Below are 24,041 nucleotides of genomic sequence, written 5' to 3'. Positions count from 1 at the left end.
ATATTGGTGAAAAGTTTATTTTACTTGTTACATCTTTTTCCATATTATGCAGAATTTCACAGGACGAATTGTAGTCGTGCACCAAACAGTTCTGGTTTTAATAGAAGAGCAAAGAAACTGCTGAAAAATGCTAAGAGGTATTTAGGAGAAATGGCCTCCATGCAAAATGATAAGATTGGCAGAAAAAGCAAAAAAACAAAACTAACTGTTAAAATTCAAATTGACATTCAAAAATACTTTATTTATCCCAAAGGAAAACTAAGTAAATCATCATCCATCCCTATTGTTAAGCATGATGATGGCAGTATAATAATATGGAGAAGATTCATTTCTTCTGGTAAGAAGATGCTGCAGAACCTGTTGTAGATTTCCCCCCCCAAAAAACTGCAGGTGTAACTGTATAGAAAAGTGGTTCCACAAAGTTTTACCTCAAAGGCACGCCACACTTTTCAGATGTTTGTTGAGGACATTTTATTAAATGTTAAATTGTAGGAACCCCTGTCGATCAAATCAGACTGATAAGATTGTACTTATAAAGCACCTGAACTCATCATGAACCAACAGAACTGAAAATTAAAGGCATCAAAAAGCTGCAATAATTCTAAACTCTAAGGTTTGACTCATTTTAACTAAATTATTCAGGATCAAATTAGAAATGCTGACATTAGATTCCTGATCACCTTCAGATTTTTCTGTTATCCTTTTGAACATTTACTGATTATTTCACCAACCAATGAAACGTCTTTAACTCTGCTGCAGTAATTCCACCTGCTCCGTTTAACATTCAGCTCTCTCTCTCTCTCCCTCTCTCTCTGAAATGAGCAGAAATGACCTAAATGACCTAAAATCAGTTTTATCCAGAACCAGGATCTCATCAGTTGATAAAATGAAACCAAAACTTTCTGCTTCTCAGTGTAAAATGATGATGAAGATTCAGGATTTTTACCGGTTTTCAGATCCACAGCTGCCTCTTCATGCTCCGTCCTCCTCTGCGTCCTTCCAGCTCCTCTCTCTCTCTCTCTCCCTCTTTCTGCTCATCTGTTGGGAGGACAGAAGGAGGGAGGGGCTTTGTGAGCTCCAACACACAGACTTTCCTTTTGTACGAACCCCTTCCCCTCCTCCTTCCCTCTCTCCTTCTCTTCCATGACGTTTCTGTTTCTGAAACCAGACCTTGTCCTCCTCCTGTTTATTTTGGTTTTCTGGAATGCTGAGCAATTTTTGCCTGGTTTTCTTTCCTTCTGCTTCTTTTTTCCTGTCAAACATGAAATCTGCAGGCTGAGCTCATCTGGCTGCAGCTGCTCAACCGTTCAGAACAACGGAGTCCAGTTAATCATCAGCTACAAGGTGCTGCTGAGATGTTGCAGCTCCCTCTGAATGTTCACTGAAAAATATTAAGATGCATTAAGCAGAAGGGAGTTCTGACAACCTGAGGAGGCTAAAACCCAACTGGACAGAACCAAGCCCATTTACTGTCCTTTAAAACTCCAGCAAATACTTTTTCACACTTAAACATAAAGTCTTTATGACATCTTGCATAAAGTGTTAGTGTAAAAAAAAACCTGCTAAAAATCGTTTGAAGTTGGTTTTTAACACAAAAAAAAAATCACTAAATGATACTTTGTGGCTTGAAAATTAAAACTTCCCCCCTTTTTAAGACAAAAATGGAAAAGAGAAGAGAAAAAAAGGAAGAAAAGAGAAAAAGAAAAAAGAAAAAGCCAGAAATGAGGAAGAAAATGAAAACTGCAAAGACAAAACAAAAACTAAAAGTGTCTTGCTGACAACTATATGAGGAAGCAAGGCATCATCCAGTTGGATTTGAACCTGCAACCCTCAAAACATCACTCCAAACTCTCTCAATCATTTTTGAATGAACAGTTTTGCAGAAATATAACCCGTACATTGGATCTCTGCCTATTCTGAGTTCTGTATTCACAGATTTTTCTGTGAAAAATTTGCAGATTTTCTGGTAGAGCATATCTAAATAAAGAAAATGCAACTCTGGAATCTGAAAATAAAGTTGCAATGCTACTTGACATTTACAAAGCAGCCAATCAAAGAGCGCCACTTATTTTCCTTTATGCTGATTGGATGAAACCCCAAGAGTGTAGACAAGGAAAACGGTAGATTTTTTGGTAGTGCTAAAACAGTTTCAAGTTTACATATTTGTGTACATTATGGTATATTTGGTGTTTGAACTATTAAAATATGCAGTTATAAGTATTTTTAGAGGGACAAATAGACAGCTGAAGTTCATAACCTGAGTGAATACAAGGGTCAGTTCAGTTTATAATGTTCAAATAAAACTACATAAAGAACTTTGAGTAATTCTACATTTTTTGGTTCCACTTTACAATAAGGATCCCATTACAGATGGCTAATAAATAGTTTAGAAATATGTTATTAATTAATCTATAAACACTTAAATCATTATCAAGTAAGGATGAGAAAGAGACTATGCTAAAAATATACATTTACTAATGCTTATCTAAATAGTCTGAAATATTTAGTATAATATCTCTGGATATAGCTGAACAGATTTTGCAAGAACGGTATATCTTTTTAATAAACACTAATTAATGATTTATAAAGTGCTTAGAGATGAATTAATAATATATGAACTTTTTATTAGCTAACTTTAAGGGGAGCCTTGTTGTAAAGTGGTATCCATTCTTCTACTCGGAGCAAACAGAACAGGATTTCCTGCTGCGCTTAAACCAACAACCTTTGAGATGATCAGAAATCATTACTCAATTACACATCTTCTGCAGAGCAATAAAAACTCTGAACATTCATTTCCGCTAACAGGTCAGAGGTTCCGACAAACTCAAGGTTCAGTGCATAAGAGTCGGCCAGAGCCGGGCAGCGCCCATCCTGTCCCGCAGCAGGAAGAGGGAGGAAGACGAAGGGAGGAGGACGAGCCACTGACCCCCGAACGCATCGCCGACCTCTGACCTCTCCTGAAAGAAGCGGGCTGAGCCCTGGACAGCTGTGACTCCAAGGAGGAGGTTTAATTATAGGAGGAGTTTGTTTCACACAGTTTCATCAGTAATCTGACAGGTTTTCCCACATTCCTTGCTTCAGTGAAGTTTTTTCCTCCTCCCAACATTTAATGCTGTTCTGGCATTAAAAGCATGAAGCTATCTGGGATATTACCTATTTATTGAGCTTTATTCTCTCTACAAACATATATCAAAGTTTTCAATAATTTGAGAAATTTGTCCTATTTTTGTTTTCTCTATTGGGGACAGATCAGGACTCCGGAAACTGTGTTGACCTGATGTAAATAAATGTCCAAATAATGATGATTAGATCTTTATCCAGAAAAAGAAAACATGGCTTCAGTTTGCATTTGACTGCGAAGTCTGATAGTCTCAACTTTTACATCGATATCGATCTTTGAGGAGCCTGAAACTTTGAACAACACAACAGGCCTGATGAAACAAAACTACATGATTGCTTATAAGGAAAAAACTTATTGTTTTGAATATATTTTCACCAAATCACTTCTTGGTCCTGCTATAAAAAAAAAAAAACTAATCTTGGTGCAGATGAACCATTTCTATCTCAGCACCAGTTCCTTTAAGACTGCACTGCAAAAACACTAAATCTCACCAAGTAAGTTTTGTCTAGTTTCTAGTGCGAATATCTTAATATTCTTAAAATGAGAAAAACCTTTTAAAGAAGATTATTTTGTAATGTTTTAGAAATAGAGCTACAGAATATATATTTATCATTTCTTGGATGCTGATGCCTCAGACTGACCCCCACTCAGTCTGACGCTTTGTGTTCGTCTCTCCAGCTTTAAAAGGAAAAACTCTGCGGCTCACTTTTGTCTGCTCAACCCATCGGCCATCTGCTGGCTCGCAGGACGCCCTGCCACGGCCGACCCCCTCTCCATTCTTCACAGACAAAGACCTTCTCCTCCTCCTCATCACCTCCCCCGGTTCGGCCCAGCAGCAGAATGAAAGAATTCATCGGATCTGAATCGAAAATATTAATGCAGCCGAGGAGATTGCCACCTGTTCTCCCAGAGACAAACGACCAGCTGATCCTCTTATGCTCTGACTTCACACTAACTTCAACACGACCCAGTTAAAGTCACTAACATATCTGACTTGACTTCAGTTTATGGCGGCACACTACAGAGAGTCTGATGATGGTTAATTATGTGCAGCTTCAAAAACTATCGAAACTTGAGGAACAAAAAGAAAATAAACCTGAAATATAAAAGCTTAGGCTTTGCTGCAACATTCATTGCAACAATAAATCCAACAGTTTTTTCCTCTTGTTTATATCTGAATTCAGACGATTTAGTCAAATAAAAACCTGGGCAAACACTGAATAAAAATGGAAATTATCATTGTATTCCCAAATACAATGAATCAATAACTAATCTATATGTATATCAGATATTTATAATTGAGCCTAAGACTAAAAAAATAAACCTACAAAAAAAAAGCCTTTAAGGAAAGGAAGAAAGAAAAGAGAAAAAACAAAGAAAAAAAGAGAAACTCCATACTTTCCAGGTTTTTCCAGCTTTTCCTATCAGCATATTATTGTTTTCCAGTTTTATCTTCAGCTCTCCAGAAAAGTGGCTGTGAGGAAATTATACTAAGTTGACAAAATGTTTCCATAAATGATGGCAGGATGGAAATAATCTGAGCAGAGGAAGATAATCTGAGCTTTAGAACTGAGAGATAGAAGAAAACCAAAAATTTAAATTACTTCCATCGTTAATTAAATCACAAAATCAGAACAGCTCTGAATATCTGAACATCAGCATCTGAGTTAGAGCTGAGAGAAACAGGAAACAGGAAGTCCAGATCATCTGCTAACAGCAGGAAGAACATGTACCAGATTAACATTGATGTGTTGGTGAGTTTTCTTTATCTGGGATTGAATATTCTATAGAGAGCTGGAGCTGTGCTCTTCCTCCTCCTCCTCCTCCTCCTCCTCCTCCTCCTCCTCCTCCTCCTCCTCCTCTTCATGGGAGAGTACAGAGAGATTTGGATAAGGTGGAGGAGGAGAAGGAGGAGCAGCGTTCCTCTCAGCGGAGGAAGTGAGCCTGGATGGAGGAGGGAAGAGGAAGTCAGCTTCCTGTTGGGGTGACTGGACTCCTTGTGCCACCACTGGGCAGACGGGCTGCTCTCCAGGTGGGGATCGGGGGTGGGGGCTGTGGGTGGGGTCGTGGTCGCTGCTTCCTGTTTGGTGTAAGGTTCTGCAGAACACTGAGGAAGCTTTTAGAGAGGAGGATCTGCTGATGGAGGAGGAACAGGAGGAGGTGAAGGAAGAGTTACTCAGTCTGGATGACAATGGATGATAAAAAAAAAAAAAAGAAGTCATGGCTTGGATGAGGTTGGAAATACATATGGAGTCATATGGACTCCGTCCGTCCGTCTGTCCATTAGTCTATTCATCCATTTGTTCATCCATCCGTCCATCCAGCCATTTGTTCATCCATCCGTCCATCCAGCCTGTCTTTGTCATCCATTTATCCACTGATCCCTATGATCCCATCCATCCATTTGTAGCTTATATATTTAAATCCTAACAACTGCTACTTTTTCAACCAAGAACTCTGAAAAATGTACTCTTGAAATTGAATTTTGGCATCAAAAATGAACAAATGACTCATATAAGTTCTTTAATAACTTTGAGTAAAAAACCCCAAAACAACACAAAACCTCCACCAAGTTCTTCAACACAAGACGGACTGCACAAAGCTTCAGCATCAAAAACTCTCAGGTCAACAAACTGCCAAACGTTTCTGTGAATCAGACATTTGGTCAGATTTGTTTGAGGAAAAACTACATTTTCTTGTTCTAAAACACACCAGCAAGATACCAATAATTATCAAATGATCAAAAATAAAATAAAATGAAATGCTTGGCTGCTCCATTGAATCGATTGTCTGTAATCGTATCAAACAGTCTGCTGGCCGGGGGAATAATCAGATCTGGTCCTGGATTAAACGCGGTTTACCTTAACCAGCTGAGGTTATCTACGGGTCACCAATAAATCTGAGTTACAGTCGGATCATCTTCATCTGTTCACACATCTGCAGGAAACTTTAACACCCTCTGATCCCTGATGGTTGGCTTAAATCCGCTTATAAACAGAATGATTGAATAATGAGAGAAAACCCAAAGATATTATCTTGTTAATGAAACCAGGACTGGACCAGTATGATAAAAACAAGTAAAAACACCATGTTGGTTTCACTGAATGAACACTAAAACAAACAGGATCTAATGCATTTTATATAAAACAGCTTCCTAACACCAATATGAACTTGTCTATTCTGCAAGTTTTAGAGAAACGCATGAGAAAAATGATAGAAAAAACCAACATAGAAGTTAAACAGCATCTCAAAAACAAGACAAAGATCTATTAAATATTTTAGACAAAGCCAAGATTTCCATTGACAAATCATCAGATGTTATATTCAAAATGTTTGTCCTCCTCATTGCAAAAACTCAAAATCTTTCCAAGAATTTGTGTCTCGTTTTTGGCGCAAATTTCATAACTTTGTTTTATTAAATTACAAGTAAATTTTCAGCACAATGTAGGATCTTGTTTTAGGTCAATAATTCTTGAATATTGATCAACACTATTAGTTCCACTGGCAGATAATTTCACTTGTAATGGAAAAATTGTCTTGTTAAGTAATCTGTCAGAATTATAACATTATTTACTTCAAATAAACTCATATCTCACTAAAAAGCTACTTGTAAGTTAGTTTTGTCTTATTTCAAGTGCAGTAAGATATAATTAAAAACTGTTTATGTTTTTACATACAATTTGAGATTTCTCTTAGATTAATTCACAAAGCAATTTAGTTTTAGGGGGAAACCAGGCTGTTAGTTTTAACTAATTTTCAGTCCTCCCTGTGGGATTAGCTTAGAGGAATGCTTACAAAGTAAATCAGTGTTTCATAAAATGTTTATGAATGGTTATAAATGTTTATTACTGCATTAATTATATGAAAACTTCACTAAATTAATGATCTACATCGCAGTATTACACGTTTTGGTGAGCTAACAGCTCAGTTTGTTCTGATTTTGCACCAAGTTAGCATTTTTAAGTACATTTTATTTTAATATTGAAACATTAATTATTTATGGAAACCTAATAGTGGATCAACCAGCATCTGTTGAAAGGGGTTCAAGATTAGGGTGATGGTAAAGGGACATTCCAACCTCAAACTTGGGTCGTCTCCAAAGAAATGTTTAATTATGGAGATAAGTATAGACAATAATTAACATGACATTTGTTCCCCTATAAAACAGATCAAATATTTCTTTGAACCAACACTCTTTTTACTTTGGTTTTTGATCTTTTGAGCAATAAATATCTCATTTCCTGTCAGAATGAAACTTTTAGGTTGATTAAAATAATTTTAAATCTGAATTCAACAGTGGCATAAATAATTTTTTTCTCCATTTCCCAAACCATAACTTTATAAAATCTCATATCTAACCCAAACTAGATGGAGCAGTTCACTGGACATTTGCTCCACATGAAACAATTAACAGGAAAACTAAATCAAAAAGGAAGACAAACCTACACGAAGCTCTTCTGATCAGAGAATCTGAACCTCTGTCCAGGATTTCTGGTTCTTCTTCAAATCCTTCCCTGTTAGAAGGAGAGAAAGTCATTTTAATTAAGTTACCATATTATTTTTCTACCTAGTCCATCTACAGGCAGTATGAAGCAACATCTCCCTCTGGTTCTATGTTTATAGATCATAATGCATGAAAGATCTGCTGCAAAGACCACATCTTATGATTATGTACATTTTAATAAGCTTGGACAGCTGCAGAAAACATGAAACAGATTTATATTCACTACCACAAAAGAGACTAAATAAAGGAACCCCTGCTGATGCACACAGCTCTCAGATTGAATTATAAGGGTCCCTGGAGGCTCCTCGGGGACTGCTGGAGGCCTCAGCTCAGGGTAAATGACCAGAAAAAGCATCAATGGGTCTCTGACAGCAGAACTGATGCAAGATTCCCTCAGTGACGGAGCGTGCTGAAGGAACATCGACACACAAAACAGGAGGCGAGTGTCTGCTGTCATTCAGTCTACTCAGGCCCCAGATGCCTTCTGGGAGAGAATCCGATGGCCCACTGTATCGAAGGCAACACAACCAAAACAACACAGCGACCACAATCTGTTGCAGAGAATGTATAATTAAAATCCCTTAACAGTGCTGACTCTGCTGTGACGGTTCTTTAACCCAGACTGGAAAACTTCAATATACAATTTTCTGCAAGATTTTAGAGAGAATAAGGAGCCAATAATGAATGTATCTTGTGTTTTTATAAAAGAGGAAGACCTGGGAAATATTCATCACATTGATCACATTTTGACTTTTAAGTGTTCATCAGAGAACTCTCTATGTAGCACCAACCTGAAAGTAAAAGTCTAAGCAGTTTATGTCAGGCATGTGTGGGGTCTGCAGAGACACTAACTGGAGAAAAAGTTGGACTTGATGATCTTCTCTGAAGACCAAAACCGTCTCATTTCCTGCTAGAAGCAAAGCTTTAGGTTGAATAAAAACTATTTTAAACATAAATTCAACAGATGTCTGAATAATTTTGGACTTAATTCTACTTGTATGTACAGTTGTTAATTTCTCACTAATTTAACAAAATCTCTCTGTAATCTGTGTGGAAATGTATTCTTTTTGGACAAATGTCATGAACATTGTGTTTTGCATCGCTAACAAACCTCAGAGCGTAGTTTTCAGGACTGAGCTGCATGTTTTCATGCGTAGCTCTAAAACTGGACCTTTGATTTCCAAGCGGCTACATTTAGTGAAATAAATGAGTCATCGCAGCTCAAATTGCAGAGTTTGATGCTGCTTGTGGTTTGATGCTGCTAAATGAGTCCAAACCAAAACAACCGCTGCTGGAGAAGGTTTTCTTTTTCCTGAGCGCTCCACACTTAAAAACTGTGACAACAAACAGTTTGATTTACTTAAAAATGTGCAGGTTATCTGCAACCTCACAGAGGCAACGGTGCTCAGGTCATTTTATTATGTCAGACTAGACTACAGAGCAGCAGGAACCCAAACACATCCATAAAAACACATGTAAACACTGAGAATTTAGCAGGATTCTGTGGTTAGCTCCAAGTTTGTGTAAATAAAGTCCGACCGCAGGATCAACACAGCCTGGAGGAGGTCAAACCAACTGAAAACACTCGTATTTAACTGGGGAGAGCATGAATGTGTGTTTCATTACAGGTGGACATCGTCCGTCATCCGACTGAAACCTGAAGAGACATTTCTGTAGCTTTTTTTTTTTACAGTTAAACAAACATGATGTTACATTTGTGACAGTGGAAGGACAAGGATTTGGACAAGGTCAACAGCCAGAGAGAAGAAGAGGAAGAGGAAGAGGAGTGAGGCTGTGGCAGAATTAGGAAGAAATATATTTTCTCCATAACTGCATGCTCAGTTTTCCTTTAGGAGATTGTCTTATGTTCCTATTGATACTTTCGTTTTTTTCTTGCTTTCTGTATCACATCACATGATCTATCAATAAGTTACAGTAAAGATGTAAATGTGAATCTTTTACCACATTTATGCCTTTACTGGTCTGTCATAATTACAATACTTGACATGAAAACTTTAACCATAGTTTACAGCAGAACATCCAGTGTTTCACTGACAACATGACTAAAATCTAACTGTCTTATCAGAACCCAATGAAACGAGAACTTGTCCTTCTGAGGCACTGACATGTTCGTTGATATAGATTTTACATTTTGTATGAATTGTTTTGCAAAAGCCAAAAATGATTTGAGAAATGCACCAACGTGACTGATAACTGTAAGACCTGCTGTTGGTTCTGCAGGTATTTCTGCGCTCGCTGCGATGCAGAGCTGCACGTTAGAGGTCTGTCACTGTGTGACTGTCTAAGCGTTGACCTCTAACCTGATTAAATCTGAGTTGTAGTGAGGGAGTTGGCTCCTCAAGCTGCTTAGTGCTCCAAAAATCCAAACAAAGGCCTGCTGGAGTGGTCTCCACCCAACTGCTCTAAGGTATTGTTTCGTTTAAGTCGTTACGTCAAACTTTATCATAACAGACAGGAAGTGCTGCCAAAACACAATTAAGACCACGAGCTGTAATAACCGCTGACCTTTTCCTTCAGGAGTTTCTACTCCAAAATGTCTCAGGGTGTTTGGTTTCCCTCGCTGCACCGTTTTAGTCTGCAGATTGAGTGATTCTGTGGTTTCAAGAGAGAGCTGGTCAACAAAGTTTCCCTTGTCACCAAAAAACGTGATTACAGAGCTTTGCTTTGGTTGTAAATAAGCTGAGAGGCTGCAGAGCTGCAGGATGTGTGGAAAGCAGAGAAAGGTCCGCTTGTTTCGGGGCAGGTAATGATCCCAGAGGTGTTTAGTGGTTTGTACCAGCCGGGTTTGGTCTGAGCCTCAGAGGAATGTCGAAGCTTTCACTGAAAACCCGCTGAGTGGACAAAGTATTACAGAGACAAAAGACAAAGTGTTTTCTGGCCTCGGCTGTAGAAGTGATGCTGATCTGACCGAGCAGACGGATCAAGACTGAGGAAACATCTCAGACATCAGAGGCAGAAGAGCCGCTGATATGAACACAAAGAGTTTGGTCCTCTGGTCACTCCACTCATCATCATAACTCCACTTATTTAAGGTTCACTGGTTTATCGAGCCTAGGAGAAGGTGGAGGTCGTTCCAAGGACATCCTGCGGGTCCTACCAAAACCAGAAGAGATTCATGTGGTCCTTCCAGAGGATTCTGGGTCTAACCCTGGTTGAACAAGTCCAGAAAGGACCCAGAAGGCGTCCTGATAAGATGCCTGAATAAGCTCATCTGAATCTTTTATGGCCCTAATGCAGGGGTGTCCAAAGTGTGGTCCGAGGGCCATTTGCGGCCCCTGACTTCAGTTCAAGAATGATACAGCACAGATGTTTTTAATGGCATATTAGGGCCAATGTAGATGGGAAAAAATGAGTAAATTTTCACCAGTAAACTCAGAAAAATAGTAAACCCTTCTGAAAACTCAGAAAAACTCCAAAAGTTTAATATTTTCTATGTTTCTTCAGAAAAGTTGAGAGAGTAATGTCAAAATGTGAGTTTTTTTCTCCAGTTAGATTAAATTAAAATTAGCTAGCAGGCTAAATTTAATTCATATTCAGTTAGCCTGCTAGCTGAATATTTAGCTTGGACCTAGAAATTTAGTTTGGAGCTGCATATTTAGCCTGCTAAATGTTTAACTAGCATTTAGCTAACTGAGACATCTTTATGAATAACAGTAAAAATATGAGTTTGAAAAATGAACTCCTAGCTTTTTTCTGATTACAGGCTAAATAACCCATATTATTGTTGTTAATTGTGAATGTACTTTTTGCTTGCTTTGCGTTCAAACATGAGATGAATGAAGGAGGTGCAGCTCAAGCGTCTGCATTAAAAGCTGGGGAATCCATCTCCTGCTTCCTGTGTTTCTGTGATGCAGGTTAAAAACAGAGCAGCAGCTTTTATATTTAACCGTCGGCTTCCTGCCAAACCGACCAGCAGATAAACTGGAGACACATCTGCCTGCTGGAGCGGGAATTTCCCATCCTGCTGATAAACAACCTGACGTCAGCGCCACACGCTGCTTTCCTCTGAAACGCTTTGGAATCAAACGCCTTACGAAGGGTCAAACATCCCAGTCGCACACTTCCTGTCCCGCGTCGCTGTTCGGACACGACGAGCAGGAAAACTGGAACGTTTTCAAACCATTTCAGGTTTATTTATCCTAAACCAGTAAGGGATAATGCTCATGTTCGGACTGTTTTTGCATCTTTCCAGTCCATTTTGGTTTCTGACTCAGAATCAGGTCCACTATTGGTTTGTAGATCTAAAAAACATCAATGCTGCGGTTAAAACTGACATTCTTGTACATCTAAACACATGGTGTGTGATTTCAAACAATGCCTGGAAGGCCTTCAGCCTCTCTGCAGCTGCTGCGTGAAAACAAACCAGTTAGAGTTTGTAACTTTACACAAGAGCTGCTGCCAGAGTCCTCAGAAACCGCAGGAAGCTCAGGAACGCTGGACTCGTTACACAACGACCGGCTGGAAAACACTGCAATCAGAAACACGGCGAGAAATTCAATCACAAGGCGTTGGGAAACAAAAGGATGAAAGCTGATAAAAACCACAGGATTATCTGAGAGGAATCCTGCAGTTACCAGATGAGCTGGACCACTGATGTGGTTTTGATTGGTTTGTTATTTTGTGAAATATTTGCGTTAAACATCAGAGCGATGTCAGATTGTAGCAACAAGACGGATTGTGTCCTGATCCGACTTCTACAAAACCAGAAGAATACAAACATCTGAGGCAGAGGAAGAGCAAACCAACAGGGCGACTTCAAAGCTCCAAACCAGAACAACAACACAGCTGGATCACAAACCCGGGCTTCGCTTTGGGATTTAGAACCGGGACGGTTCTGGAAGGAGTTGATTCTGCGTCCAGTGAGCCGTTTCTGTGTTGATGTTTAGGATGATTATCCTGCTGAAAGAGTCGGAGGTGACTCGCTTTCAGCTCCACACCAGAGGGAATCCAGGCGAAATGCCAGGAACTCTGATAAGGCTCCAAAGGACAAACAGGCCCACAGCATCACAGATCCTTCACCGTGCTACACAGCAAGTGAAAGGTGCTTTTCTAATACTGTTTTTATATTTAAACATAAAACAAATGTTATAAAACAGTTATTTGCAGTTAGTTTTGTAGCTTGTGTTTAATTATATTCAGTAGAGAAGAGGAAAGAAATAACAGTTTTGTTTTTTTTCATGGTTTTAGTTTATATCTCTGAGTGAAGGCATAGCTGAGTTTCGAACAGGAAATGTTTTCTCGAAGTTTCATCCTGACTCGTTTAAATGAAACGGATTTCTGCGCTCATCTATCCTGCAGAAAATCAGAAAGTCGTGGATTAATTAATACAATTTTAAAAGGGCAGTGTTATTTGTTTTCCAGGCACAAAGTGCCATTTACAGCATAGTCAAGTAACTATGTTAACTTCAGTTGTTATAAAAATGCTGTACATATGTATGACTTAAAATAAATTTTACTTTGTATTTTAAGGCCTTGTAATTTTGGCCTCTGCCTCTTTAAAAACTCCTGCTCTTTCTGGAAGTCATCCCAACATGGGTTGCTTTGAGAAGCAGCTCCTATAATGAGCTCAGCAGTTCCACCAGCTGTTTGCTAATTGCTGCTGGCTAGTCTGAAGGAGCTGAGTGGGGGAGGAGCTGTGTCCCAAAGGCAGGGCTAGGTCCATCCAATCATTTTGCTCAGCTGATTGGTTACCGTGGAGATTAAATGACTTCTCAAACATGTGACACTAAGGCGACACTACAGGAATGTTTTATGAGGGAAGAACTTTATATCTTGACGTAAAGCTCAAACATGTCGATATTACATAATATTGCCCCTTTAGCATTTTTACCAGAGCAGTAATAACAGGAAGTCACCTAAATAAAAAATGTCTTGTCTTTGGTTAGTGTTGATCTACATTTTGCATAAATATTAAAATTGGACTCAGATTTTTTTTATGATTTCTCAGACAAAATCTAAAGGCTACTTAAATATCTCGGCTTCAGGGAAGACAGGAAACCAGAAAGTCAGTCATGGAAGATTTTTTATCCTTCTTTTCGGTTTCTGCTGCAGAACTGGTTCTTGATCCAGAGCCGGATAATACCGAGTTTGATTCTTCCAAACTGGTCCAAGTCACAAAATGCTGAGCAGCAATGGAAAACCGTAGTAACGGCCGCACAGAAGTAGAAATCTGACCTTGATATGAGGAAGCATTTTTCTGAGGAATGGAAAGATCCGTCCAGGATAACGAGAAACTTCTTCCAACTTGTATTAAATCCTTTTAACAATTTGGGAAAAGATGGAGAGGGAAACCAGGATAGCTTTTATGGGGAATTAAAGCTGAAACTGTCCTGCAGCCACAAAGAAACTAGAGACGACCTTCCCAACGCGGAGCTTCCTGAAAATCCCAAATATTTACAGTCGAACATTTAATTTAGTCTGGAACTAACAAAGCAGATGAAATGTTTGAAAATCTGAAACTAATAGTCTGTTCTGAGTGTTTTCAGATTAATAACACATTCATGACGACATGACGACTGTGGAGAGGGCGGGTGGGCGAGCGAGGCAGTGCATCATGTGGTAACATGGGTAGAGAGAGAGAGAGGCTGTTCTTGTTGGGATTAATTGGAAGCAGCTGCTGAGGAAACGTTGATCCTGGTTGGCTGTTGAGAGTTTCTGTTTGGAAGAACGGCGACTCGGTGACGCAACGCTGCAGAACAGTTCAGATCCTGGTTCCCACCAGAACCAAACAGAGCTTAATGAAAACTTCATTATTTTCTGAAAGAACCAGCATCTAATCGCCAGAGAGAACAAAATGTGATCTGAACTGGGCGGAGCAATAACTTCCATATTTAGTTTTCTGTTTTTATGACTCTGTCATGAACACAACACTTCTTAAATGGGAAGTAGTATTTATTTTTAGCCACATAATTCCATTTTAAGGCACATCTAAGAACTATATTACCTTCAGTTGTTATATTTATATAGCAAATATGACTTAAAAGAAATTTTACGTCAACATTTAATTCCTTGAAGTTGGGATTCTGTCTCTTTAAGAAGCTTCTGCCTTCAGGACGTTGTCACATTTCTCTTAAAAATGTCTCAGTTGTTTATTTCCCATCATAAAATGTTGTATTTTTTATCTACTCAACAATAAATAAAGCATTAACTATTTTAATTAAACATTTTTTGTAGAAACTGGATTGTAAATTCAAAATTCCAAACGGTTTTTCCTTGTTGAAAGTAATGCATCTAGTTTGTTATCATTTTGGGTTTGGAAAAATATTTTGTATTTCTCAGCAGCAACAAAAGGATCTAGATCAGTTCTCATTTGAAAACACTTCCTGTGTTTAAGCAACTTTAATTCAGCAATTTAAAGTAGATTTGGGTGCAACAAGGTGAACTTCAGACTATAAGTCAATGAGTAGACATGCATTGTGTTGCATCTGACATTTTTGTCAGTAGATTTTTATTCAAAAGATAAAGTTTTGTCCCAATTTATACTTAAATTGTGGCTGGGGGGGTAACGAAAAAAAAATCCATCCAGGTGCCACTAGTGGCCCCCGGGCCACAGGTTGAACACTGTCAGATGGATGAAACTCTTGTACAGAAGATCCGTCACTGGTTTCCTCTAGAGATTCTTAGGATGGAAGGTAAAAGTCAAACAAACTCCTCCTCGCATCATTCTGGATGTAAAGTCTGTTCAGATTTGCTGCAGACTGAGTCCCCCAGTCTGCAGCTCCCGCTCAGCGTTGGGCCCCCATGAAACCGAAGCCGCTCTGCGCAGACAGAAGACTCCTGAAATTACAGCTGCAGGCTGTAAATAAACCTCATTACGATGAGCTGCAGCGTTTCCTCTCAGTAATCATGCAGCGTCTGAGGGGGAGGTCGCTCTTTAATTCAGCTGCTTGTGGAGAAAAAACCCTGAATTACAGATTCCAAATGAATCTCTGCCCTGTTGCAACAAACCAGCTTCATTTTTCTGTTTTTCACGTGCAGTTTTAGATCTGCATGTTTGTTCATTTCCTACAACTTTAAACTCAGTTTAAAGTTTAGCTATAATGAAGAAAATTCAGATTAAAATATGCTTGTTAAAACTCCAACAGACCTGAACATGAAACTGAAACTGCTGATAAAGACAATAAAACGTCTTTTTCCTACAGAAAATCCCAGATTTGTCTCCATCAGAGTGGAATAAAAGTACATAAATAAAGAACTGCATCTTTAAAGTGCAAATGGATCTTTAAAAGCACCAACAAAAGAACAAATGCAGATTTAATTCTTGTGTGTTGATGACCCAAAACGTTCTAACTCTGTTACTGCAGTCGGTCCATGAAGCCGGTTTAAAGAACCTCAAACATGCAGCAGAGAAACAAAACAAACTCTGTTCTGATCCAATTAGTCCAATTAGCCAGAAGCTGCTGGATTTAGAGTTCTAATTGAGTTCTGATCCAGAGTCCGATCTTATCAGCTCAGTCTCGTGCGGAAAGCCGCTCCGTGTCGGTTTGTCCCAGGAACAACAATCCGGCTGGAGCTGCTGGGTTTTCTGCTGCTCTGCAGAACAACATGGAGGATAATCAGGGGGAAATGCAGAGTGTGATCTGGTAAGGCAAGTGGTTCTTCCTCATCTAAACATTTGGACTGAACCGGTTCTTCTGAGTCTGTAAACTATTTCAGATCAAAACTCTAAATATTACATGAATTCATCTTTACAGAAAAGGTCTGAGAAGATCAGAGAATTTGGACTTATGTTTGATCATAAAAATAACTGGATAAAAAACAAAATAAAAAAAAAAAGAATAAAAAATTTCAAAACAAAACAAAAAAACCTTACATGTATATAAAACAGTATATAACAGCGCAAAATAAAAATAAATAGAAAGTGAATGAATAATAAAAATATTTATAGCTAAATTAATTTAAGAAAACAATAAAAATAAAATGAATAAATAAAATCAAGAAATGAAAAAAAATATAAGTAAGAAATAAAACAATTAGAAATGAATAAAGGAATAAAAATATCAAATACAACAAATAAAAAAATAAACAGATAAAAAATAGCTAAATTAATAAGGACTAAAAAAGTTCATATAAATAACTAAATAAAACAGAAATAAATAAAAAAAAAAAACTAAAATAATAATAAATATAAATCAGAAAAGTCAATAAAAAATTATAAACAAAATGAATAAAAAATTTAATTATAAATAAATAAAATTCATTTTTGATTTTTTTTTTCCATGTTTGCCACTGTAAACCACCTGCAGGAAGCAGCTGGTCGGAACCGACCCGATCGCTGATCAGCGTCTGGTTATCAGCTTGATGAGTTTCACTCGGCCTCCTGCTGAACGGACGGGACATCTGGACACTCGACTGACGCAGCGCCAACACTTCAAAAACAAGCTGCTATTGTTCAGAGAGAGATCAGGTGACCTTTGACCTCCCTGATCACCGAGGCGGTACGATTATTGACTTTGCACTGGTTCTACTGGGACCCAAAGAGAGGCTGACGTTCTGTCAGATCTGGTTGGAGATCAGTAGAACTTCCAAGCCTTGCCACTCAATTTGGACTTTAACTAGGCCATTCCACCACCTGGACCTGTTCGTCTTGCAATTATGCGAATAAAGTGACCTCTGCCAGGCTTTGAAGGTCGGCCCAGTTCCCCGACCCGAACATAAGAGGGTCTGTTGGGGTTTGAGGTCTTGAACAGTCCTGAACCGTCTCCCTGCGGGACGCCGTTTAGCTTTAATGGGTCCGCTCATTAGTCACAACAGAGACCCACAGCAACCTGCTTGGAGTCACGCCACAGGGTTTCCACCCGACGGCTGCAGGGGAAACGTGGAGCAACACGAGGAAACGTGGAGCAACACGAGGAAACGAGAGCAACACGAGGAAACGAGGAGCAACACGAGGAAACGAGAGCAACACGAGGAAACGAGGAGCAGCACGAGGAAACGAGGAGCAGCACGAGGAAACGAGGAGCAGCACGAGGAAACGAGGAGCAGCACGAGGAAACGAGGAGCAACACGAGGAAACGAGGAGCAGCACGAGGAAACGAGGAGCAGCACGAGGAAACGAGGAGCAACACGAGGAAACGAGGAGCAGCACGAGGAAACGAGGAGCAGCACGAGGAAACGAGGAGCAGCACGAGGAAACGAGGAGCAGCACGAGGAAACGAGGAGCACACGAGGAAACGAGGAGCAACACGAGGAAACGAGGAGCAACACGAGGAAACGAGAGCAACACGAGGAAACGAGAGCAACACGAGGAAACGAGAGCAACACGAGGAAACGAGGAGCAACACGAGGAAACGAGGAGCAACACGAGGAAACGAGAGCAACACGAGGAAACGAGAGCATTTCAGCTAAAATACTGCAACTAAGGCAAGATAAAATGTAAACATTGTTAGATTTTTACTGGAAAAAACATTTCCAAGGATCTGGGAATTTATCTTGGTGTCTACATTTGTTTTAAGTTAGTATTATATTTGTTTCTTGCAGATTTTAAATATCCAAAATGTCAAAATAAGTAAAAGCGAGCAGTTTTCAAACGATTGTTTCATTTCTTATTGAAAAATAAATAAAAAAAAACAAAACCCAGAAACAAACCAACTCAACCAAAAATTCAAAAATGTGATGGTTCAATTTCAACAGGCCAGAATAAATCACATGAACAGAACCTGTCTGACAACACGAAGTAGGCCAGAAGATCAGATCAAACACCAATCCAACAGAATCACACAGAGGAGAAACTAAATGATCTCAGATTTACACCTTAATGATCCCAAAGACTTCTGGGAAATTATTCTGTGGACAGAAGTGAGAAGGAAACAACCGATGATCAAAACTTTAAGATCAAACTTTCTGGGGTTATAATAATAATCAATAAAGTAAATAATTAATAATAAAAAATAAATAAACAGGTCACCAGATAAATTAATACAAGGTATTAAATATTTTTAAAAACAAATAAAAGATAGAGGTTTATAAAACTAATTAATAATCTACAATAAATACAAAAATAAATAAAAAAGACTACAAAAAAATCTAACTAAAAATAAGTGACATTTTATAACAAATACAAATATAAATAAAAAACTAATAGATATTAAACAAATAAAATTTAAATAAATAAAATAAATAAATGTATAAGAAATACAATTAAACTTATTTAAAAAAACAAATGAATAAAAAACATTAATGAAACAAAACTAAAGTAAGAGATAAAGGGAAAAAAATCCAACCATCATTTGTGATGCTGGTTAAAACGTTGCTGTTATGCAGCAAAGCAACAATCTATAGCTCTCCAGCAGATCCCCCTGTGAATAATTTAAAAAAACTCTAGTAGTCTTATCATGGTCTAGTCAAAGTCCTGAGCTAAATCCAATTTACTTGGATGATTAGGTCCACTGTGTCTGAATTAAAACTATTCAGCAAAGCAGAGGGTTAAATTCCCTCCATAGTGATGTTAGAGACTCACACTCAGCTGCTCCAGCCCAGCTATAAAGATTAGGGTGTAATTATTTTTTCCACAAAAGACCAAGTTGCTTTCATAGCTTTTAATAAGTTACTTGAAGCTCTGAAACATTTAAATTGGACTAAAAAAGCAAAAACAGAAGAAACCTGAGGGTGTAAATACTTTCTCACAGCTCTGTTGCTTTTAAAACTCTGAATCTCACCAATAGAAAGAAAAAACTCTTAATTTAATCAGCTGCATGTTTTAGTAGAAGAAACGATCTTTGTGAACAGGATGTAGATTTGAAACTGGATAGAAAGGAACAGATATGAGCAGAAAATGTGATATTTTCTCTCTAATCTCTAAATAAACTGAACTTTTTGGTCTCTTCTTAATCATAAAATGATAAAATTCTCATATGGGAAACGTTTCTAAGTCCCTTTAAGATCAAGACGTCCATCTGTAGTTATCAGCTGTATTTGGTAACCAGTGATGCTGGTTGGTTTTAGAGACATTAAAATAATCTTCGGCAGTTTCAGGGATCAGCAGGAAGCGTTTTGCTCGGACCAGAGAGGAAGAAAATCCTCCAGGATCCACAGAAACCTCCTCTGAGCAGCAGCAGAAAGTCCAGAAGGAAAGACGGACGGAGAGGAGAGCAGAAGGACTCACCGGCAGTACAAGCAGTCTCCTTCGTCTCTGTTGGCTCCAGTCTGAGTTGGACCGACCCGGTTCCTCAGTTCTGACAGCAGGAGGGCGGGATTCTGCAACCCAACAGGAGGAGGAGGATTTGTTTCGGCAGACCACACCTCTGTGACAAACACAGTGATTAGATCATGTTCAGAATTTTTAAAGTTCTTCAGTTCTGGACCGGCTTTATACGCCATTTACCGGCTCCTGGTTTATCAGATGAACTCTCATTTCATTTCAGAAAACTAAAGCTTCACACATTTACCTACGTTGGAGAAAGTCCAGATTCAACAGGGAAAATTCAGGGCAGATTTAGTAAAAATGTCTGATGGAAATATCTAAATATGACCGACACATTATGACAGTCAGTTCAGTAATTTAGCCTTAAAGACTTAAAATGAAATGATGCTTAAATGTTGTTCAAAAGAGATCTGTATAAAACATTTTGATCAACGTGACAAAAGTCACTGAAAATGTTAGAAAAAGCAGAGAATTGAACAAAGTCACTTGCATGAAGAACAAAAGCATTTGCAAACTTTCTCAAAGGAACAGGAAACAGATTTTCTGATGTGGACCAGCGACAAATTCATTTGAAGATTGAAAAAGCATTTTTGAGAATTTCATTCTGTTCTGAGGAATGCAGCAATGCCAATGAGAAAATAAAAACTGGTGAACAGGTTTGGATGAAATCATTCATAGAGGCTTATATAAATATACACAGACACTAACCTTTGGTGAAGTGTCTCTTAGCCCGTTGCACTGCCACCAAACATTTTCCCACAAGCTTCTAGAAACTGTGTCTCTGTGCATCACCTGACCTTCCAACATCTCGCCGGAAGAAATTTAGAACGTTTTCATACCTGATAGTTTGGTAGACTTCGTCCAGTCGGGGACAGAATTGTAACATTTGTTACGATTTCACCTGCTGTGGTTTGTTTCACACTCCATTGTTTCAAACCAGCAAAACCTTTAAAAAAATCTGTTACCCTCCTCGCCTGTGGGGGCGCTGCACCAAAACCTCAGAAGAAGACAATGATAGCAACTTCCTTCTTTGCGAAATGTGAATTAAAATGAAGTGGGATGCCCTGTGCTGTAGTCTGCTGCCTGCTTTTGGCAGAAATTGAAAATGCTGCTCCTTGGTGTTTACCTAGGAATCTGAAACGAGACCTATGGTTTTGCTGGTTTTATCCCACATCAGAGTTTCATTCACACACCTCCACAACCTGCTGTAAGCAAAAACTTAAAACCTGAACTGCAATTTTAAGAAAATCACAAAAAAGTGAAATATTTGGTAGAAGTTAAGAGTGAAAGTGTCCAAAGTGGACAAAGTAGCATTAGAGGAGATCCTTCCTCTCAGCAGATGTTGGACTCTATAACTATTTCTGCTCCCAACAAACACTAAATGCTTACAATCCTGATGTTATCTTCACAATTTTAGGCATTTTAAATATTATTTCTGCTATTAACAAACATGCTTTTTATGTAAGCACTTTCTTTGAAAAAGTTATCCTGCTCATCCATTGGATTGGAGTACACTATTTCTGATAGCTGCTCTGAACAATCAGCATCTGGAAAGAAACTCTGTTCCCCAGAACCTCCTTCAGAAAACACCATGGTCCAGATCTGGATAGAAATAAACATTAATCAGCAGCTGACATGGACACAGATCAGATGAAGAGGAACTTCTGTCCCAGCCATAACGGCGGAGGATTACCTGAGAGATGGGTCAGATCAAGCATGAGCAAGAACAAAATCCAAACTCAGGAAGAACCAGGAACCTTCCTGCTGAGGTCTGGAAGGGATGGAGAAGTTCCAGGTCCAAAAGGTCGGATCCTTCGAGTTCTGGTAATGAGAAACTGATTTAAATCAGCTGAGTTCAAGCGTGAAAAGATCAGAACCACTGGATCTTTTCACGCTTGAAGTCCGAGTCCGTTTTCTACCAGTTGACTGCTGCCCCCTGCTGGCTGCCGGGGGAAGAGGGAGATTTTAAATCTTTTAATTAAACAAGCTGGAGATGCAAATGCCATCTGAAATCTGTATGCTTAATTTGGACTAAATAAATGTCCACATTTTGATTAATTTAACTGAATATTAAATCCAGTTTAAGCAGCAAAAGAAACATACAATGGCTGGTAATGTTCCAGAATAAGCAGTAAAATGAATATTGATATTAATCATAAAAGAAACAAACTCCATGTTACAATTTTTATGTGATTTTACCCAGGAATATCTCACTCAATCACCAAACTAACATAGATAATTTCACATTTTCCAGATAAAAATGTACTTATCAGAGTTTTTGGTTTATATTCAGCAACTAATTTCAAACAAAACCAAAATTAAACATACAAAAAGTTTAATCTAATTGGGAGGAAAATGCGATGTGAGACTATAATTCATTTAGCTAACTTTGGAAGTCAATTCAATTTCTGTAGCCTGATTAATACCACTGCGACAGACTGGCGACCTGTCCAGGGTGAACCCCGCCTCCCGCCCGGAACGTAGCTGGAGATAGGCACCAGCAACCCTCCCGACCCTGTTAGGGACAAGGGTGAACAGAAAATGGATGGATGGATGGATGGATGATTAATACCAAGCATGTTTAAAAGAATCAATGTGAAGAAGGTTGAAAGATCTCAAAGAGCAACTTAACATCCAGCCACTCCAGGAAATTTTAAAGCCATTTCATTTTGATTTTCTCTTTGTGAACCATATATAGTCATATGTTTACATGGAGAATTATTTCTCTATAGTGTGTTAACTTTTTTTTTTAACTTTGAAGTTAATATTTTATGATCTACTTGTAAAAAATCTATTGGTTCATTCTGGACAATTGTTTTTTTTATGACATAATGGCAAAAAGTGTTTGTTTTGTTTATGTTTGTTAAATAAAAAAAGACAGTTTTTGTTTAACATCAACAAATTTCCAAATTTTACTTTCTGTTTTTTCTTTTCTCCTTCCACTTTCTGGACATTAACCAATAAGTGATCAGTAAATTCCTCATGCTCTACATCACTTCCTTTTATAAAATATGAGTTCTTCAAAATAAAACAAAATATGTGTCAAAGATTTTATTTGCATTTAAAAGGAGGCAAAGAATATTTAAAGCTTCTTATCTCAAACAAACAGCTTTTTAACGCATTTATAATGGATTTAATACTGAATTTAACACAATTAAAAATTACTACTGTCAAGAGAAGTGGAGTTTTGATGACTACACTGAGCCCTCTGTGACAACTGAGGATGAAGAATCTGCATCTTCACATCCCAGACGAACTTCTTCTCTTTCTAGGGGATGAGGACGGCGAACTGCAGGAGGGTGATGGACTCCCAGCATGTGAAAGGTCTGACCTCGTGGAGGGGGTGTCAAGAAAATCCGAGCTCATCCCACTTCCCCATGCTGGAGATTTTAGTTTAACAGTAATAATAAATAAAGTTATCTTTAAAATGAATCACTCAAGTGACATCAAGGCCCAGCAGTAGACTTAAGTGTCAATAAAGTTAGTTTAACAGTAATAATAAATAAAGTTATCTTTATAATGAATCACTCAAGTGACATCAAGGCCCAACATTAGACTTAAGTGTCAATAAAATAAATCTAGTTGTGTGTGTTGTTTTTGTCTCATGCAAACTTTGCTTTAATTCTACTTTTTTCTATCTAATCATAAGAAATCATAGTCAGTCAGAGAGAGTCATGAAACAAGAAAAGCAGGTTTCCTGGAAAAAAAGGAAGTAAGTTTCCAGCCTGCAGATTTATAAAAATAGCTGAGACTATTTTAAAGCATGAAAGTTTAAAAAAATTAAATCTAAACATTTTGAGTAATTTGATAAGATTCAAAGTAAAATACTTATATTAATATTGATTTACTTGTAATAATACTTACACTTATATTTGTGGGAACACTTACAAGAAAAACAAGCAAATGTAACTTTGGTATCAAATAATTAGAATAATAGATTATTCTTGGTTTCTTTTCAGAAAACATCTGTAATAACTCACATTAAGATTATAATAAGAATAATTAATAAGTTATGGTTATAAAATTATAAATGAATGCTAAATCAGAGAAGCTAAAGAAAATAAATGTGATATAAATGTGATTTTGACATTGAACTTGAAATGGTGTAAAAGGTTGTAAAACTGCAATTAAACATCACTGATATGTTGGAGGTAGAGAGTAGGTGAAAGGTTGTGCAGGCAAGGGAAACAGGAGGTTGAGCAGCCCTGAGACATTGGCACAGACATCATGACATGATGTCTCTTAAGACAGTG

The 24,041-nt window shown here is 38.1% G+C and overlaps 1 protein-coding gene and 1 long non-coding RNA gene across 6 annotated transcripts in view; one reads left to right on the top strand and one right to left on the bottom strand.

Annotated features, from left to right (window-relative positions):
* tiam2b (TIAM Rac1 associated GEF 2b) overlaps nt 1-20,125 on the bottom strand; it is a 43,671-nt gene extending 23,546 nt beyond the window's left edge. Inside the window, exons 1-3 of one of the 5 annotated variants that reach the window (XM_028040304.1) lie at nt 19,750-20,124; nt 7,564-7,635; nt 947-1,038 (exon numbers count right to left, since the gene is read on the bottom strand). The gene's annotated coding sequence lies outside the window, so the exon portion shown is untranslated. Of the gene's footprint in view, nt 1-946; nt 1,039-7,563; nt 7,636-13,820; nt 13,929-19,749 lie in introns of those variants that run through there. The other 4 variants (XM_028040303.1, XM_028040305.1, XM_028040307.1 and 1 more) reach the window with 4 other exon arrangements.
* Nucleotides 382-13,821, top strand: LOC114158626 (uncharacterized). Its single transcript, XR_003598442.1, has 3 exons — nt 382-392; nt 5,052-5,059; nt 13,277-13,821. It is a non-coding gene; the product is annotated as an uncharacterized LOC114158626 (long non-coding RNA).
* Nucleotides 20,126-24,041: the final 3,916 nt, after the last annotated feature.

The sequence above is a fragment of the Xiphophorus couchianus genome, chromosome 15 (genome assembly GCF_001444195.1).
Source record: "Xiphophorus couchianus chromosome 15, X_couchianus-1.0, whole genome shotgun sequence".
NCBI lineage: Eukaryota > Metazoa > Chordata > Actinopteri > Cyprinodontiformes > Poeciliidae > Xiphophorus > Xiphophorus couchianus.
The sequence above is the reverse complement of the archived record's forward strand: the minus strand, read 5'-3'. Positions and strand labels throughout refer to the sequence as shown.